Genomic DNA, 20918 nt, shown 5'->3' on the forward strand with positions numbered 1-20918 from the left:
CCACGATGGCTTAAGAGAACCATGCCTCTTGGATATTAATCAATATTTACAAAGCCACATACAAAAGGGCCCCTGACACCTCAAGGGAAGCGATGAAAGTGAACGAGAGAAGGGGAACTCACACATTAATATTGTCTCATAATTAAAGTATCTCACTATTGCAAGGAAAGTTAATAATAACAATTATAAATAACTCTTGTTTTTTAAGATGATTTGTTTCTTCTTTGGGTCATGGTGGTGCCAAGAAGTCAATTGCCGTCAAGTTGTACGGCTGGCAGCTCGGCGGCTGCACTAAGCAAGGAGAGTGAGTAACTTTGCGGGGAGTTCGCTACTCAGTGTCTAGGCGGGACGGGCTGTGTGCGGGTGAAGGAGTGCCTGCGCTCTGCTTCCCTTCCCATTTGATTCAGAGAGCCAACATTTTGATATAACACTGGCAATATACGTGCGGGGATTATTATTAATCCAGAAGTGTGCGGGAATACTATATCGGAACTGGACGGAGTTGTGACCAAATCTGGATTAAAAAGTGAACATTAAATGCATTTGCAATGTATTCAACATGATCCCGTCGAGTTACTGTAAGTTGCAACGTTGCTCCCTAAGTTTTCCTCCTCGTGTTATTTTAGGCTGGTTAAGTTTCTGAGGGTTCTCGACTTGATTTGTTGATGCAAGCTCTTCTTTAGGGGTCCAGACTTCGTGACTGCAAGAGTTGCGAGTCTTGCAAGAGTGCGAGTGGCCTTGTGACTTGCAGTGGTTTGCATCTTCAAGTATCCTGTTCCAGCCTTTCCAGTGTTATTGCACATGTGCACTTGCAATACTCCTCTCTTACTGCTCCTAGCTCATGTTCCTGCAATAAATCCGCTATTATGTGCGAGAGAGAGAGAGAGAGAGAGAGAGAGAGAGAGAGAGAGAGAGAGAGAGAGAGAGAGAGAGAGAGAGAGAGAGATAGAGATAGAGAGAGAGAGAGATAGAGATAGAGATAGAGAGAGAGAGAGAGAGAGATAGAGATAGAGATAGAGAGAGAGAGAGAGAGAAGATTAAGCCACCCAAAAGGTGGCATGGGCATGAATAGCCCATAAGTGGTGGCCCTTTTGAGCCATTTCCAGTATCAATAGATGATCTTGAGGTTATCTTGAGATGATTTCGGGGCTTTTTAGTGTCCCCGCGGCCCGGTCCTCGACCAGACCTCCACCCCCAGGAAGCAGCCCGTGACAGCTGACTAACTCCCAGGTACCTATTTTACTGCTAGGTAACAGGGGCATTCAGGGTGAAAGAAACTTTGCCCATTTGTTTCTGCCTCGTGCGGGAATCGAACCCGCGCCACAGAATTACGAGTCCTGCGCGCTATCCACCAGGCTACGAGGCCCCGATACTGGAGATCTGTGGAGGTGCGACTGCACCCTGCGTGACGGGAGATGTCTCCCGTGTATTATGTGCAATCCACGGGACTTTATATCTCATCATTAACTGTTATCCCAACATATCAAACAGCTATCGCATATATTGCAATATCCCTCGTAATAAACAAGGAAGGAAGGAATTATCAGAGGAGGGGGAACGCGCCAAGCCATTACGACTATATAGCACTTGGAAGGAGTCAGGATAAGGATTTGGGATGGGACGGGGGGGAAGGAATAGTGCCCAACCACTTGGACGGTCGGGGATTGAACGCCGACCTGCATGAAACATGATCGTCGCTCTACCGTCCAGCCCAAGGAGCTGGGGTCGTAATAAACAAACTTTATAAAACACGCGTTCATTATTGCAATTTACCAGAATTCTTACCGTGATGCACAGCATTTAACACGGTAAGTGTGTCGCCTTGACTCAATGGTATATATCTCAGTTTCTTTTTCTCTCTCCTTGATTTCTACCTCCACTCGTGACGTGTTCCTTAGACGCCTGGCTTCCTTGATGGGATGCTGCGGTCAGCTTTGGTCGAGATAACCCACAGTTTGTAAACACTCAAAAGGGGACAAATCCACAAGGGCCGTGACGAGGATTCGAACCTGCGTCCGGGAGCATCCCAGACACTGCCTTAATCGACTGAGCTAGACAGGGTACTCAAAAGGGAGTGTTTATAAAACATTGCATTTAAATGTTTTGTGTACATTAATATAGATTATTGGCAGTGGACTCTTATGAGGCAGGCCTACACTGATCTAGATTATGCAGGCCTACACTGGTCTAGATTATGCAGGCCTACACTGGTCTAGATTATGCAGGCCTACACTGGTCTAGATTATGCAGGCCTACTCTCATTTAACGATATCAAAACAGCTAAGCATTAAGCTTAGATAACGATATTTTAGACAATGCTATATATTAAATTTGGTATAAATAACTATGTCCCTTGATAATACGTGCTAATACTGGTAGATATATCGAAAGCTTAAATGTTCATCCACGTGGTATAGTCGATACAGCGACGGTCTCGCTTCTTGCAGGTCTGCGTTCGATACCAGATGCTCCAAGTGGTTGGACATCATTCATCCTGGCTTTCGTCTTCATATCCTATACAAGTCATACTATCTTTACGCTTTATCCTAATTCCTTAGAGAGTTTAGACCATAACAATTATCTTATTACACAATTAAGTGAAAATGTCGGCTAACTGCTCTTCTGTGATTAATCTGAACAATTAGAACTTGTTTACACAATATAAGTAAAGGCTAGGATACGCCCTTCAATTAGGCCTCATCTCTGAGGTTTGATAATTTCAGCCTCATTTGACGTTTATCAACTCCATACAAAATTAATCGGGTTCCCAGAAATGTTTGAACATAGATAATTTACGTAATGCGTCAATATTACGGTGCTTGACTTCTTACTAAAGCCTAACAATTTTGACGGTTGTCTTGACTGCGTTCATAGTGAGGTGTATTAGGTTAGAAGATTATTGTTGTGTTATTAAACTGCCTCCACCCTGATGGACTAAGCTGCCTCTTGAAATAAGCTGCCTCAACTCTTGGACTAAGCAGCCACCATTTACAAGAATTAAGTTGCTTTCCCCTCTCCAGGAATAAGTTGCATCAACTGTCCAGGATTAAGCTGTCTTCACTTCCAAGAACTTTGTTGCCTTAGCTTTCAAGGACTAACCAAAACTACTTGAGCTCAAGTGCCTCAAACTGACTTTTGTAATGCTAAGTTACCTCAACTTTTAGTGAAGAAATTAACTTATTATTTATATGAAATATGGGATGTACTCTGGATAATTAGGCTACACATCTCTCCAGTACATAGGTACTCTTTTTCTGAAGCATTAAGCAATATTCTGCAGCAGCTATCACTTTCACTCTCAAACACGAGACTAGTACCACTCTCTTAGTACTAAGCTTTCACTCTCAAACACGAGACTAGTACCACTCTCTTAGTACTAAGCTTTCACTCTCAAACACGAGAATACAGCTTGGTCAGTCAGCTCTGTTTTTACTTGTTTACGTTGTTGGCCTTCAACCTTGACACACACACACACACACACTATATATTATATATTTATATAAATATAATATATATATATATATATATATATATATATATATATATATATATATATATATATATATATATATATATATATATATATATATATATATATATTTATACCATGTCATAACACATGTTCTGATAAAGTATTTGCATTCTGGGGCTCCCAACACTTAAATAGCTCAACATTTTTTTTGGGGGGGAGGGCCCCAGTACAGGTCGGTGTCCATGGCCAAAATTGTGGGAAACGTGGGATTCTATACCATAGGCAACGAAACTTATGGGTGATTGGTAGGCAGGTGGTTGGGGTTGGTCCCCATGCCCTCCTTTATATACGTCAGTGAAGGGAAGACAAGCAACAGTCTTTAGTTATCAACTGCTGTAGATTATCTCTCGTCGCAGATTTGCTTATTTGTTCAGCTTAAGTCATAAAACTAAGGTTCGTTTCATTATTGGGTTGTGTTGCCCAAAGGAGAATGGTCTAGGGCGGACCGAAACGTCGTCGTCCCTTCACCTTCTAGTGTGTGGTCTGGCTACATTTTGTCTTTTAGTTTATATGAGATCTGAACTATATGGCAAGGGGCTACGATCAAAACGTATCTAGTTATAGGCATAAATGTGATCTTAATTCTATATAATGCTCGGGTTAAAATAGGGAACCAATTACAGAGGGGGTTCCGTATTAGGCTCAGATAAGCTACCAGAACCTCGCCTAATACATTACAACCTTACTCGTGGACTAGGCTGCGTCATCCAGTTCAGTTATAACAATCACACTAAGTGCAGCCTTCCTTTTACAACCTGTCCTTAACGTAATTAAACTGAACCAACAGTATCCTAGCGCCGGAAATTCTGAGATTACGCAGATGCAAGTTATAATTTTTCCTCTAATACTAAAGAATTACGTAGTTCTAAAGGTTACATGAACTGCGCGATGCTTCTTGGTTAGGCTAAGGGGCTAATGCATGTAATAATGCACGCAAGTTAGACCCGTGAGAACAAGAACTTACTCATAACCCGGCTTGTGAGAACAAACGAGATTCTGAGTAAGTATGAGTGGGTGGGTTCCATGAAGCGAGGGTCGGGGTGCTACCATGAAACTATTCACCAATGGTTGTGAGTCAGCGAGCACATACATCCTGACGAAGGAAGCCTGAGGGTTGAGGCACTGCTTCCCAAGTCAGGCTTCATGGTAGTTAGGCCAGGAATTTATCTGAGGTTAAAGCTTCCTGCCGCCACAGCCTCGGGATGAAATGTGTGGGGGAGGCAGATGATTGATTGATAAAGATTAAGCTACCCAAAAGGTGACACGGGCATGAATAGCCCGTAAGTGGTGGCCCTTTTGAGCCATAAAACCCTTTTGAGCCAGTATCAATAGCTGATACTGGAGATCTGTGGAGGTGCGACTGCACCCTGCGTGACGGGAGATGTCTCCCGTTGGGGAGGCATGATGTTCTCTCAACATATAGGCCTATATATGTATATGTGTTAGCTTATCATATAATTTGTTTTACGTGCACTATAATTAACGTATACTTCTTCTGCCAATGATATTTTTGCGCAGAACAAACTATTTACCAACACCACCAGCTCACCTAAGCAGTATGTTAATACAGAGAAAATATGATAAAATTATTATTCAACCCACTTTAACCAGTTATTGTAATTTAATACAGTATGATTTAATTTAGTTTTTCTTTATTAAATAGTATTCAATATTTAATTAAATACATTTTTTTGCCGAAAAAAATGTTGACCCAAAGAAAGGGTGTCCCAATTATAAATACTATACCACCGATTTGGTTTAAACAAAAGGTGTTAATGCGTTTTTTATTTCTTAGGGAATGCTTTTTTCCCAAGTGAATGTATGTCTGTAGGACCAGATTATCATGCAAATTGCGACAGCACAAACGCGACGGAAGTAATGCAGTCTCCGTGGTGTAGTGGTAAGACACTCGCCTGGCGTTCCGCGAGCGCTATGTCATGGGTTCGTATCCTGGCCGGGGAGGATTTACTGGGCGCAATTCCTTAACTGTAGCCTCTGTTTAACGCAACAGTAAAATGTGTACTTGGTTGTAACAACGATTCTTCGCGGCAGGGGATCGTAATCCAGGGACCATAGGATTAAGGACCTGCCCGAAACGCTACGCGTACTAGTGGCTGTACAAGAATGTAACAACTCTTGTACATATCTCAAAAAATGTGCGTTGCAACATATATCGGAACTGATTGCTTCCATAAACTGCTGTAATCCATACGCTAATTAACTCAGAATCCGCAGAATGAGACTTGGAAGACAAAGTTAAATTAAAAAATCATTATCAATAAGTGAATTACGTGAATAATGGAATTATATACAAAAAGTAAATTAAATTAGGTTAATACATCGTATATTTACACGAGAACACGGAAGAGGAAGGTTATGCTTGCCTGGATTACAACACCTGTTGCTTCTAATTACTGCCATTCATTCCTCGCACAGAACAAACATAAGCAGTCACCCATGTGTTGAGAATTACACTGAAATTCAATTCCATAGACTGCATGTGTGTGCGTGTCTGTATGTAATCTGAAGCCTACTTTCCCAACACACTCGCGGATATTGCCTAGGCTTATACCAAGGTAATTCTACTTTAACTAGTGGGAAATTAGTTCTGAATATGGGTAGTAGTTGAAGGTGTGAGTCTTAAGTTAGGTAGTAATGTCTGAGGCAGGTGTAAGAGTTTCCGGCCGTGTGGGCGGTTATTACACGTGGAGTGGAACCATCTCCGCCCACGAACCCTATGACACGCTCTTGCTCCCTCTCCTCCACTAGGCTAGATTCATAGTCTAACAAAATTATATTAAATCAGCAAAAGTCATGATCTCATGAGCTTAAAATGTGCTAAACGAATAAATGACAAATGCAAGAGTTAAATGAAAACTACATGTGGCGCTGTAGCCAGAGCCGTTGAAGATAATTGGGACGCGGGAGACGGTGGAGAGGCCAGAGAGCGGAAACCCCAGGCGGCACCAGAAGCTTGTCTGAGGCAACCTCCAAATAATGGCTCTCCTGTGTGGTGTAACTCTCCTTCCCCCCTCCTTAAACGCCACCTCCATCACGGTTTTCAAGACTAGGGGGACCCGTAGCCTGCGTATGCATGTCCTATGGCTAGACTGGGCGTGTCTAAATTTGTATGTGATGGCATTCTATGGTGTTACTAATGGATGTTTTAACATGGTATGTTTTACTCTGCTTTGGCGATAGTGTAAATGTGTTTGTCACATCAGACTCGTTACGGGCTTGTGAGTGAATGTAAAAATTTCAGATTGTGTATTTCTATAAAATTGTAACCAAGATTTACTTCACTTAAACTAGATATGGGAAACTAGTTTACTGAGAATTATATAAAATATATATAAATGTAGTATATCCCTTGTAAATTGACGTAGATATGATCTTAACAAAAAAGTTGGTCGGTGACTGCCAGCCAGTCTGCCTGCCTTCCTACCTACCTGCATGCCTACCTGTCTGTCTGTCTGTCTGTCTGTCTGCTTACCTGCTTGACTCCCTTCCTCCTCCATCCTCCCCTCTCTCTTTTCCTCTAACCTTCACCCCCCCCCCCCCCAGCCCAACACACACCAGGGAGAAAGTGAAAAAAGATAGAGAACTCATCACGAGTTACTGAAACCAAAATCATAAGTCACCCCTCCATTTGAACTCTATCCCTTCCCCTTCCATCCCTCCACCTCCGATCAACCATCCCTTCCCCTCCCATCAGGCATCCCTCCCCCTTCCCATCAGGCATCCCTTCCCCCTCCCATCAGACATCCCTCCTCCCTTCCATCCCTCCCCTCACCCATCATTCTCTCACCATCTTATCTCCCATCACCCATCCCTCCTCCCATCCATCACTCCTCCCCCATTCCATCACTCCCCTTCCCATCACCCATCCCTCCCTCTATCTACTGGTGGGTTAGTGCTGTGTTTGGTGCGTGTCCACATCACTCGGCGAGGCGTCTTCGTCTGTGACTTAGTAGGTCTGTGTGTCTCAGCGTGCTCTGTGTTCCATCCTTGTGTTTATCTTGCCCGAGACAGTGTGTGTTGCTCGCGTCAGTGAGGTCCTTTGCCGGAGTGTTGGCGAGATGGCCTGCCTGCTACTGGCACACAGGTAGCTCTTGAAAACTCTTGCCAACGGGGAATAGCATATCAGGGGGGGTGTTCCTTGCCTTATACACTCCGTTGGCTGAAGATACGCGTGTTATTCCTTCGATTGATTGATGAAGATTAAGTCACCCAAAAGGTGGCACGGGCATGAATAGCCCGTAAGTGGTGGCCCTTTTGAGCCATTACCAGTATCAAGAGCTGATACTGGAGATCTGTGGAGGTGCGACTGCACCCTGCGTGACGGGGGATGTCTCCCGTGGTTATTCCTTCTCTAAGTGTGATATAATGATACTGGCTTAGCGCTTAGTCGTACTGGCTTAGCGCTTAGTCGTACTGGCTTAGCGCTTAGTCGTACTGGCTTAGCGCTTAGTCGTACTGGCTTAGCGCTTAGTCGTACTGGCTTAGCGCTTAGTCGTACAGGCTTAGCGCTTAGTCGTACTGGCTTAGCGCTTAGTCGTACTGGCTTAGCGCTTAGTCGTACTGGCTTAGCGCTTAGTCGTACTGGCTTAGCGCTTAGTCGTACTGGCTTAGCGCTTAGTCGTACTGGCTTAGCGCTTAGTCGTACTGGCTTAGCGCTTAGTCGTACAGGCTTAGCGCTTAGTCGTACTGGCTTAGCGCTTAGTCGTACTGGCTTAGCGCTTAGTCGTACTGGCTTAGCGCTTAGTCGTACTGGCTTAGCGCTTAGTCGTACTGGCTTAGCGCTTAGTCGTACAGGCTTAGCGCTTAGTCGTACTGGCTTAGCGCTTAGTCGTACTGGCTTAGCGAAGGTGATTACCTTGCCTTTTCTTCTGGACAATATCCGTTACCTCCCCCCTTTTCTAGACTAAATCTGCTACCTTCCCCTCTCTCTCCTGGACGATATCTGATGCCCCCTTCACCATCCCACATGGACGCTGGCGGGCCGTTAAGGATTTAAGTTGGGTTATTTACTGCCTTAACCAGTGGACAGGGTAATGTATCCAACACTTCGAGTCTTATTGGCATTCCTCGGGGCTCCTATGAGCCTTTTTGTTGGATATTAAGATCCTCCGCCCTCTTATCCTGCTGGTAGCGTGTACATGCTGATGGTATCGTTCAGGATATTACATCACCTCTGATATTGCTGGTGTACCATTTAGCCTAATCTCTCTGCTTTGTTTAGGATGTTACAAAACCTTTTATCGTACTGGTAACGTGGTCTCACAGGTATACCGCTAACGACCCTTTCCTGTACTTCATTACCTGCCTCACATTTTTGTGTACGGGATTAATAACGAGGGTGATGGGGTAGGGGGTGGGGGGGGGTAGGGGTGACCACCTGGTCCTAGTGCTAGGCTTCAAGTCTGAGTGGTCACCCCGGTCGTTAGTGCTAGGGGGCGCTTGTTGGGGCGTGGACACAAGGACAGGTTAGGGAGTACTGAGGGCACTGGGAATTGAGATCCGACTTGAGAATGGTCCAGGACGGACCGAAACGTCGTCGTCTCTTCACCTTCTAGTATGTGGTCTGGTCAACACTGGGATGAGGCTACTACTCCCCCAGTCCGGGCTCGGGGAGTAGAAGAACTCCCAGATCCCTCGCCAGGTATGCTTCCCCTCTCCCTCTCTCTCTCTCCAGGTATACCAAGGTGTGAATGGGCGTGGCGCTGTGACTATGGTCGGGAACACTTGGAAGGTGGGGCTGGCAGGCGTGGGCTCTCACTGACACACGCTGCTGGGAGCGCCTGGGAAAACTATCGAATGTGGGTGTTATGGAGTGTGTAGCGTGGGCGTGCAAGTCTTCCCGTGTTAGTGAGTGGGTGTACGAGTCTTCCTGGGCGAGTGGGAGAGAGCGTGCGTGCGTGTGTGTGTGTGTGTGTGTGTGTGTGTGTGTGTGTGTGTGTGTGTGTGTGTGTGTGTGTGTGTGTGTGTGCATGTGTGTGTGTAAGCTGGTGTGTGTGTACGTGTCAACCAATGACCAGCACCGACTCGTGGCCCCCTAGTAATGGGGAGACTGTGAATTCATGGGGGTCCACGACTTGAGCGGTCTTGGATTCCTTCTCCAACCAGCGTTGAAATCACTGGCAGGCGACACTGAAGATATCTGACCGCCTTTCCTGCTCCCTTCACACACTAACCAGGAGCGGGGAGGGGGGGGGAGGATGTGCTGGCATATGGGTTCGGGGATAGAAGGGATGCTAAGGAAATGGATATCATTTATAGAACACAAAATTCTTCAATTTTTTTTAGAATTAGAGCAACTCATTTATACAAATAACTGTTTGGGCTGGAATGAACAGGACCAGAATTCACCAAACATTTACGAAACCTAGACATCTTTCCGCAACCACTGAGGACTTTATTAACATGAATTAAACAGTTTACGAGTTTCAAAACGTCACAATCCAATGTTAATATTGCTCTTAGTGTCTGGAGCTCTTAAACTGTTTAATGAATATAAACACAGCCGCCATGTTTGAGGAACGTAAGTAATTATCAAAAGAAGGCCCCCAAGCCTTCACAAGTCGAGCCTGGCCTCGGACCGGGCTTGGGGAGTAGAAGAACTCCCAGAACCCCATCAACCAGGTAAACCAGGTATCAAGCCGGGGAGACTAAGTAGCACCATCAATGTCTTAGGATAATCAAAAGGCGCTAAATATCGCTAAGGACACCAAGGTGGTTGAAAAAAAGATATATATGTTTCGTAAATGGTTGCATAAATGTTTAAATGATTCCAGGTCATGCTCTCTGTTATAATTAATCAATAATAATGTATTCAAAATTTGAGATAAAACTATGCAGAAAAATCTGATCACTGAGCCTTTTAAAATGGTAAATGATTGTAAGTTTGCGGACGGTATCTAGAGGCTCTGAGTACTCTAGTGTGACTAATTACAGTTTTTAATGACGTGAGCAAATGATCTTTCACGCTAATGAGCGCTTCCGCTAGCGTCTCCTACCAGCCAGTGTTTCCCACTCCGTAAAAAAAGCAACTGTTATATTAAACAAAATAATGTACGAACCCAAGCCACTTGCCTAACCTATCGAGGCTGAGGCATGGAAAACGTCAGTATTATAATGCTTTAATTCCGTCTTGTACGTCAGATTTTAACTGGTTGATCGATTCCGTTAAAAAGGAGACCTTTTAGAGAGGGTACAGGTTGCTCCTAGGGCCGTCATCACACACATACCTGCTTGACACACACCTGCATGTCTGCCTTGTCACTGTTGCAGCCTCTACTACCCTGCATTCAATTAGCTGCTGCCATTATCAGTAAATACGAAAATTGCAATGTTGCAGCTCCCTTCACTTTCCTCCTCCCCTCCCTCCCCCCTCTTTCCACTTTGTTGCACCTATTGTCTGCTTCTATCTGCTGTGTCTTATATTTTATCTCTGCTATGTCTGCTTATATATTTATATTCGTGTCTTCTATCTGTTGTCCGTTTCCTCTTGTGTCTATCATACTTTGTCCTATCAACATTGTTTACATCAATTCTGCATCTACCACTTCCTCTTCCAGTCTATTGCAGCTCCGGAGAAAATAGACTATACGTCGTGTTCCCGTTTAGCAAAAGGGCAGCGCAGGGGGAGGGGGTGTGTAAGCCTTTGTTTCATGATGTTTAACTCTCATCGACGCGGAAAATTTGACCTTAAATCAGAGCAGCTTGAGGAAAGAAAGCCTTGTGGGCGTTTGGTAAAAGGGGCTTGGACTTCTTTAGAGGACTTCGGAAAGGTCAAGATGGTTTAAGGCGATGAGAAATGATGAGAATTAATTTCAACTGTGTTACGTTCTTCTAAGAAGTAAGTGAAGTTGTTATTCTGCGAGAGACGTTTTTTTTTAATAAGGAAGGACGTTCTTTTGGAGGAGTGACGTTCTTCTAGCGAGTCAGACTTGAAGGAAAGCAGTGGTATGTGTACGTGAGGGGTTGAAGAGCCTTGCTTCAATTTATCCCTAGAGTGGAGGGGAGAGGGGTGGAGGGGAAGACTGATTAGTTTTGCCTGCCGGAGAAGCGTACGAAGCTAAGGGGGTGGTAAAGGGGGGTGGTGGCTGAGGGTGGGGTTGTGCTAGCGTTCAGTGACACGCCAGCCACGCCGCTCCTCCACACACACACACACACACACACACACACACACACACACACACACACACACACACACACACACACACACACAGGAACCTGTACACCTGTTGATTGACGGTTGAGAGGCGGGACCAAAGAGCCAGAGCTAAACCCCGTAAGCACAATTAGGTGAATACACACACACACACACACACACACACACACACACACACACACACACACACACACACACACACACACACACACATTATCCACTACCTCTAAGACCACCCACATCCTTTCCCACACACAACCCAATCTCAGTCAATCCTAAACAATATTATATTTTAGAAATGATATGTTCCACGAATCTTCTATACACCAACAAACGTAATGCAATATGCTGGACACTACAAGTCGTGAGATCTTGCCTGATTAGCTGGGGTAAATAGCAATTACTTGTTATTTTACGTAATTACATCTTCCCCCCCCCCTAATTGTCATGGTGATTTCCTCTTGCCTCGCATTTTGTAATTTCACCGTAATCAATTACTGTTGCAAACTGCTCCACAACGTGGCTAAGGAGGACCTTGGTCCTGAAGGTGACGGATGTGTTTGTGAGTCGTCAGCCGTCACAGGACCTCAGCCACCACGGCACTCATTTGCCTTGACAGGTACTCAGTTTTCCTTTGACAGGCACTCCGTTTTCCTTGACAGGCACTCCGTTTTTCTTGACGGGTACTCCGTTTTCCTTTGACAGGCATTACGTTTTTCCTTGACAGACACTCCGTTTTCCTTGACAGGCACTCCGTTTCCTTGACAGGCACTCCGTTTTGCTTTGACAGGCACTCCGTTTTTCCTTGACAGGCACTCCGTTTTCCTTGACAGGAACTCGTTTTCCTTTCGATAATTTTTATTTAATTTAAATGCATTTTCTTTTGTTATTTTAATACTTTAGGCTACTTATATAATTTCCTTCTTTGTATACACCTTATATTTTATTATTTCTTATTTTCTCCTATTTAATTCCGATCGGCAAGTGCTTTATCTAAGGTAAAGCATTTTAAGAACGGTGACAAACAGTAGTGTACAAAATTTGAAACTTACGATAGCAGAACGGAAGGATCATATTTGAACAACGGCCTCGGACGCTGTAGCCTCGGATCCCGGTCGGTTATCTACCGATGCCACCTGCAACAAATAGAAAACGGTACCGATTTAAACCAAGGTATACTTGATCAACTCTCGCTAATCAACTAGTTCCGACAGATTAATTAATTCTGACCTGTAAATCAGACATTCCGTAAGATAAAATGGATGTGATTCATATTATCTTTTACTCCAACGGAGTACAGCAATATAATTGTATACACTATATACGCGTGGGTTGGACATGTATAGAGTGGGATTGGGTGGTTATAAATAGGAGCTGCCTCGTATGGGCCAATATGCCTTCTGCAGTTATCTTTGTTCTTATATTCTTACTACATATATTAGTGCAGGGATCCCTAACCAGGAGTAGCCATGTCCCTTGAGTAAGGAAACCATTTAATGGGGGTGTCCCTTGAGTAAGGGAACCAGTTAATGGGGGAAGGGGGTATGGACTCAATCTCTGAATATTTTTAATAGTTAAAGCTGCATAAAGACAATCACTTCTATCCATTTTCTGTGGCAGCTGCTTATTTTCTTTCACTCTACCTTCGTTTATTTAAGACGGTGATCGTCAATTGTTTCAATAAAATCTGACCGTGTGTACCCTGAGCACACGTTGATAAGCACCAAAGTACGTGACTTCGCTCGGAAAACTCAGCCAACGCATATTTATAATGATTCGATGTACTACATCTCATTGTTGACAAACCCTGGGGAAGGAGACGCCTCGCTGAGCTCTCCTAAGGGACTTGAAGCAAGACTCGGCTTCACAGCCTGAGTACGTAAACATAGCCTGAGTACGTAAACATAGCCTGAGTACGTAAACATAGCCTGAGTACGTAAACATAGCCTGAGTACGTAAACATAGCCTGAGTACGTAAACATAGCCTGAGTACGTAAACATAGCTTCTTTTCGTGTCTGGGTTTAATTTTCTACGTTTTACACTTTTCATCGGGGTTTTTATTGTATTTTTAGGTTTTAGTTCAATGCATCTTCAGTTTGATGTATATTTTTCCATCTACTGACCGACCATTTCCAAATTTGAAGGACTAAAAATTTATTTTGTTATTGTAAATAAAGTGATATATGGTACAAATTTATCTTATATAACAACCAGTTGTAATTTTAGTGCTGTGAAAACTATTTTAATCGTGACATTTTTCACAGTGAATTTCTCGAACCTTATAGCCAGATCAGGTATCATGTCACTGATGATGTCACGTTGCAAAATATTAATTCCAATTGGCATAGTTTTATGACTAGACTAGGGTATCAAAACAAAGTTAAAACTTCACACTTTCTTTCAAGATAATTGGCTTCATTGTTATTCATTATAGCCTTATTGTACTTAACAAGGCTTGATTATCCTTCAGGTATTAGGCTATTATCTAGTCTCACTTTTATTAAGAGAGTCCGTTAGATAGGCTACAAGTCCGAAGTTTATCGGTTATCGTTATCGTTTATCTTTGGAGCGAAGTCCAAAGTTGAGCTTTGTGATTAAGACGTGTGTTTATCGAGGCATCCTAACGGTTTCTTAACAAACAACGAACAATTTGAGTTCATTCTGATGCGATGATCATTTTCTCGTCTTTCTTTTCAGATATGATAAATCATGTTATTTCTTTTAAAAATAATGGGTGCTATGATAAATAAATTTTCTTAGCTTTAAGCGGGTTTTCAGATTAGATTAAACTTTTCTTACCGACCAAATTTACAATTCTTTTCCATAGAGATTGTTGAGACCAGTAAGAAACAAAAGTTGATGATCACGGTACTAGAAAAGAATTTCTTTTAGAGATCGAAGCGCGATTAATCGATTTGAAATATACTGTAGTAGGTTCTACATGATCGATTAGAAATAACGTAAGCTAAGTACAAATGTGATAAAATCAGAATGGACATTCGGTGATAAGTGGAATTCCACCAGAGTGAGTATTATTATTATATATATTATTATATATTGAAAATTATATATATAAAAATATTATTATATATATTAGAAATATATTATTATATTGAAAATTTGGTTACTGAGAATTATATATATAAAAATATATATATAATTTATATATATAATTTATATATATATAATTATATATATAAAAGTAATCATTTCCCCTGTATTTTAATGTAAATTTATTCTCCAATTTTTGTAAATCGTTTATAGGTAAATAAGTATAACATTCAGGGTTTTTTTTTTTTAAAGATCTTGTTCTGTACTACTGAAACACTTGTTCACTAAGAATTGTAATGTATAATTGCCTTGTAAAACTTATGTATATGTAATTTATATTGTATTTTCTTAAATAAAGATAAAAAAAAGAGTATGAACCCCGTGTTCTTGCCCCGCCTTCATTCTCCGCCATCTTGGCATGTGGCCCCGGCGTTGCTATCGTCGGTGCGGCAACGTCCCGTTATCCAAGTCCAAGAGGGCAAGTGGGCGAGGGTGGGCGTCGACGCCTTTGTGCCCACCTCTCAAGAGCCGGGGGAGACTTGTTGCTGCTCCCTCTGGTGGTCACCCGGGCTCAACGGAGGACCCGTTCACCCACTGTCTCACCTGTTCTGCATGGCCAGGTGTGGAGGGGTGAGGGGGTCAATCTTGCTGTCTTCTGGTGCACCTGTATGCAATTACAAACGATCATCTCCGCCAGGTGTGAAGAGCTAGTCCACTTCCCTCCTTCCCTACTCCTTCCTTGCACTCTCATTTACATATTTGCTTCATGGTTAGGTGTGAAGGAACGGTCTACATCTCGTGTACACCTGCTTCAAGTTATACCTGGCTGGCCTGGTTAGTATGTGGCCAGGTTAACGGAGCTGGTCAACACAGAGTCTTCCAGTTACGCCTCCTTCTCATGGCTTGGTGTTAGGATATCACGTTTTTCCTAGCTGAACTTATATCGGATATTAATAGAACAAAGGAACAGTATCTACCCCTGTAACTAGCCGACCTCTCGCAGTGTTAAAAAGGGAACTTGATAAACACCTCCAAAGAATATATACCTGATCAACCGAGTTGAAATTCATACGTCAGACCCCACGAACCAGAAGGTCTGGTAAGCTATACTTATAAGGGCCGGGTTTACAGACCAGGTAATTCCTTCAAGTCAAAGCTGGCATCACGACCTGTATAAATATAATGTTTATTTTAGCACCCAATCACGTGGTACGTCAACCAACCTGCCATCCTGGACATGTGATTAGAAATCTCCTTGACACTTACCAGCTACTCATGCCCTTGACACATCTGGGGCGGCTTAATCGTCATCAATCACTCTCCTTGACAACCTCCTGCTATTTCCAAATCAATTCACGAATTAGCTATTGTCTCTGAAGCTTACATTAGGTAGGGATTATTTCTGATGATTTATTAACGGGTTTTATATCCTTATTTTAATTTTATATATTATTAAATATTTTATGTCCAGTTAAAGGCGACAACCTACGGAGTCACCTTACGTTTACGGGCTCACCATAGCCCGTGCTACATGGATACTTCGTTCTGAGTAGCTAAATCTAAAACAACAAACAACAACAGCAGTCACCACCACCACGATCACCACCACCACGATCACCAACGCAATCACCACCATAAATGTGACCACTATCACCACCACATCCACCAATGCCACCCACACTTTTTTGTGGGGTACAGAATAGAGAGAGGTGGAGGTAAAGGATTTTTTTTAATTTGAATATTTAGCGAGTTATGATAGCAGGCGGACTGTCCGCCTTGCTGACACGATATATATGCGTCTGTGTTTGATGGCTAAACTAAGCTTGCTCTCTTGTCAGGCAACTGCGAGTGTTTGTTTCATGTATCTCAACACATATTGGTGTATGTAGATGAGTTGTGAAGCACTCGCACACCACCCACACCATCCCAGCCACCACCCTCACCATCCCCGCCACCCACACCATCCCCACCACCTTCACCATCTCCACCACCACCCTCACCATCTCCACCACCACCCTCACCATCTCCGCCACCACCGGGTGACCTCGGGGAGCCCAGCCCAACTCCCGGGAAGGTGTATAACGGATCAACCATATTAACTCCCGCTGCTATGTATAATTTCCCTCCCCCACCCCTCAAGACAACCTCCTCTCCAACCCCCCCCTCCTAGAAAACAGGTTTTCCCTCCCCCTCCCCTCCTTCCCCTCTCTCCTTTCCCCTCCATCCCTCGTATATCCCCCCCGCCCCTGCAGCCTCCATGGCCACTCCTCCAGGACACGTGACAGGCACAGAGGTCTGGGTCTCCCTGGGTGATGCGGAAGGTTACGTCGTCTTCATTTAGGTTTGAGGCAGCTTTTCAAGCGACACATTTCTCGTTGCGCTTGGCCCTTTGGTCTCGTAGGCCTCGAAGCCTACGAGGCTTGGCTCGTAGGCCTCGAAGCCTACGAGGCTTGGCTCGTAGGCTTCGTATCAGCCTGATCTGATGGTGGTGGCAAACTATGCGCCAAAGGCTATTTATAATGGGAATGTGTGGCGTTTCGAGTCGAATTGTTGGTTTGTTTATATAAATTGTTGGTTAAATAGTTCGGAAGGTGTTACGGGCTCATCATAGCCCGTGCTACATGGACACTTCGTCCTTAGTAGCTAAATTTTTAACAACAACAAGTTCGGTAGTTTTGGCTTTGATTACCATTACCAAGGGAGCCGGTCGGCCGAGCGGACAGCACGCGGGGCTTGTGATCCTGTGGTCCTGGGTTCGATCCCAGGCGCCGGCGAGAAACAATGGGCAGAGTTTCTTTCACCCTATGCCCCTGTTACCTAGCAGTAAAATAGGTACCTGGGTGTTAGTCAGCTGTCACGGGCTGCTTCCTGGGGGTGGAGGCCTGGTCGAGGACCGGGCCGCGGGGACACTAAAAAGCCCCGAAATCATCTCAAGATAACCTCAAGATAACCATTACCTGCTGAGCTCTCGGTCGATGCTGCGCTCTAATGTTGATTTGGTTGATTGAGAGAGCTTACGCCACCCAAGAGGTGGCACGGGCATGAATACCCCGTAAGTGGAGGCTGTTTGGAGCCATTATCAGTAGCTGATACTGTAGCTCTGTGCATGGATAGGAGTCTTCATGGTCACTCGCAGTTTATGTCCTGCAGTAGGCTTGCATGGATGCGTCGTGTTTAGTCTGCTATCCTCAGCTTAATTAGGGGTTTCTTCGTCGTCGTCGTCGTGCCCTCGACTGGGTGGTCGTCGTGGAATTCCGAACTGACCGTCGGGGTAGGCCTTGTAGTACTCGGGGTCGTAGTATTGAGAGGTCGATGCAGTACTGCATGGTTTCGGCGTCGACGTTCATGAGGTATGGGTCTTACAGTGTCTTTTTCCGTCCTTAGTCTTGTTGCAGTGATGGGTCAGCTCTCGTTTTGATTTCGCCTTCAAACGGTGGTGACACGGGTCGTCTGTGCAGAATGCTTGAATGTCACTGGAAGCTTCGTTCCAAGTATTCGAGCGTGGCCGGAAGCACATTAGCCAGTGCGGAATTGCATGCCATGTTGACCAGACCACACACTAGAAATTGAAGGGACGACGACGTTTCGGTCCATCCTGGACCATTCTCAAGTCGATTGTGATTCAAGTCGAAGACAATCGACTTGAGAATGGTCCAGGACGGACCGAAACGTCGTCGTCCCTTCAATTTCTAGTGTGTGGTCTGGTCAACATACTTCAGCCACGTTATTGTGACTCATCGCCTGCATGCCATGATTACGAAACAAGTTTTGAAAGAGAACTGAAACTCTATATAAATGAAAGTAAAATTCAAATGATATTAATGTCATGTGAGATGATTGAGAAGTTTTGACGCTAGCAGGGACGCAAGTTGCAGGTTGTTGCACTGTTGATCAGAGCGTATCATTGGCAGAGGTGAAGCGCAAGTCTACGAGATATGAATAACTAGAGAGAGACCAGTTGACGGGGGTAGAACCCCTGCATGCTGAGGGTGCTGCAGAGGGGGATTTCTCAAGGACTGGTGGATTAAACGTGACGGGGGTGCCGAAGAGGGCAAGCGGGAGGGAGACTGGAAGGTCCGTCACCACCTGCACCAGCAGCATCGTGAAGGGGGTGGAGGTCGGGAGACACCAGAACAGCACCAGTAGTAGTAATCATCCACTGAAGGGACACCCAACACCATCTTCTTGAGGTTATCTTGAGATGATTTCGGGGCTTTTAGTGTCCCCGCGGCCCGGTCCTCGACCAGGCTTCCACCCCCAGGAAGCAGCCCGTGACAGCTGACTAACACCCAGGTACCTATTTTACTGCTAGGTAACAGGGGCATAGGGTGAAAGAAACTCTGCCCATTGTTTCTCGCCGGCGCCTGGGATCGAACCCAGGATCACAAGTCCAGCGTGCTGTCCGCTCGGCCGACCGGCTCCCGGTTCTTACCATAAATGTAATTTTGAATTAATATTTAATTTCAAATATTTCCATCTAAGAAATTTTAGAAAAATCACGCAATTTTTCCCGCGTGTACTTGAGAAAATCCGGAACCGTATACAGTTCTGTCTTCCCTGTCAGTGTTAAAAGCAAGAGTCGGTAAGCGTGTCAGTAGGAGGGTAAGGTGGACCGGGTATATTACTAGTGGGTGGCAAGTGGGACCAGTAGGCCAGGCACGCCCACACCACTTGGCTAGGTGGGCGTGACCTGCCCTGGACCAGGCGAGGGCACTAGTTCTTGCCGTGGCTCAAGATAGTCAAGGTCTTTCTCATGTTGTGGAAACGAAAACACAAATGGTACCGTACCATGCGCCTGGCAGGGATCCACCGGAGTCTCTTTGTGGCTCCATCCTGTTGCTGGCTCCATCCTGTTGCTGGCTCCATCCTGTTGTTGGTTCGATCCTGTTGCTGGCTCGAATCTGTTGCTGGCTCGAATCTGTTGCTGGCTCGATCCTGTTGCTGGCTCGATCCTGTTGCTGGCTCGATCCTGTTGCTGGCTCGATCCTGTTGCTGGCTCGAATCTGTTGCTTGCTCGAATCTGTTGCTGGCTCGAATCTGTTGCTGGCTCGATCGTGTTGCTGGCTCGATCCTGTTGCTGGCTCGATCCTGTTGCTGGCTCGATCCTGTTGCTGGCTCGAATCTGTTGCTTGCTCGAATCTGTTGTTACTTGGGGCCTACGCTTAGCTGAACTCTTAGAACAGGTCAGCGAATAACCTTCGTCCTTATGTCGAACTCTAAGGAGCACCCAGGGAATAGTTTGGTCAGGTTCTAAGATCGGCCATCGTCTGGGTATGTTAAATATGATGCATTCTACAACAGGGCATAATGTTTTGCTGTTCAGCACTGGAACGTACCTGGCCATCAGACTAACCAAGAGTATATAACCGTTTGATGGATGGAGTGGTGCCATCCGAGCACCGCTCTCAGGCCTCACTGAAGGAGATTCTTACCAGTAATTACAGGTAACGGCATTAACCAAAGGTAAGTTTGGGGGGGGGAGAAGGGAATGAGGCAGTCCACCCTTTTACACAAACACTTTATTTGCGGGATATCAAGGACAAGCAAGAAAACATCGAGCATCTCCCCGGGAACAATGATAACAAAAGCAACACTACCTGGAAATACACAAGACGTTAACGAAGCAGAAATTGAAACTTTTGTGAGTTTTCAACAATGTCTTGCAAGCAGACCTGGAGCAACAGGTGTTTAATAACTAAGAAACGCCAGATGTTCCGTAATTAAAATGACAAGACGGTTCACTCTACAGGAAAAACAAATGCGTAGATTTGAATGTGAATTCAAATTTGATTAGATTCAAATTTGAATGTGATTTGAAAGCCAGTATAACTGTTGGTTATTCTTCGCCGCTTGCAAGCGATAGGGCTTCGGAATTACTTTTTGTGATAATAATATTAATTATTATTATGATAAGTATAAGTGACGCTGAAGGTCTTCCTCCCTTCAGATCAACATCTGAAGGTATTCCATTTGGGAAAGAGGTGCCGTTTTTTTTCCTTTGCTGTCCGTTACTGAGGCAGAAGGAGAAGGACAGGGTGGAGGAGGGGATAGAACGAGACCCATGGAAAGAAAAAGCACCCACTCTAGCGGTATAACCAGCCCAGTAAACCACACCACTAACAACATGTAACAACCCACACACACAATCCAATGCCAACGAA

General features: G+C 44.6%; 1 protein-coding gene across 1 annotated transcript in view; it reads left to right on the forward strand.

Moving 5' to 3' along the window:
• Positions 1 to 348: 348 nt before the first annotated feature.
• pot (papillote) overlaps positions 349 to 20918 on the forward strand; it is a 62637-nt gene continuing 42067 nt past the window's right edge. Inside the window, 1 exon segment of the mRNA XM_045766628.2 lies at positions 349 to 578. The gene's annotated coding sequence lies outside the window, so the exon portion shown is untranslated.

Source organism: Procambarus clarkii, chromosome 81, assembly GCF_040958095.1.
Source record: "Procambarus clarkii isolate CNS0578487 chromosome 81, FALCON_Pclarkii_2.0, whole genome shotgun sequence".
NCBI classification, from domain to species: Eukaryota; Metazoa; Arthropoda; class Malacostraca; order Decapoda; family Cambaridae; genus Procambarus; species Procambarus clarkii.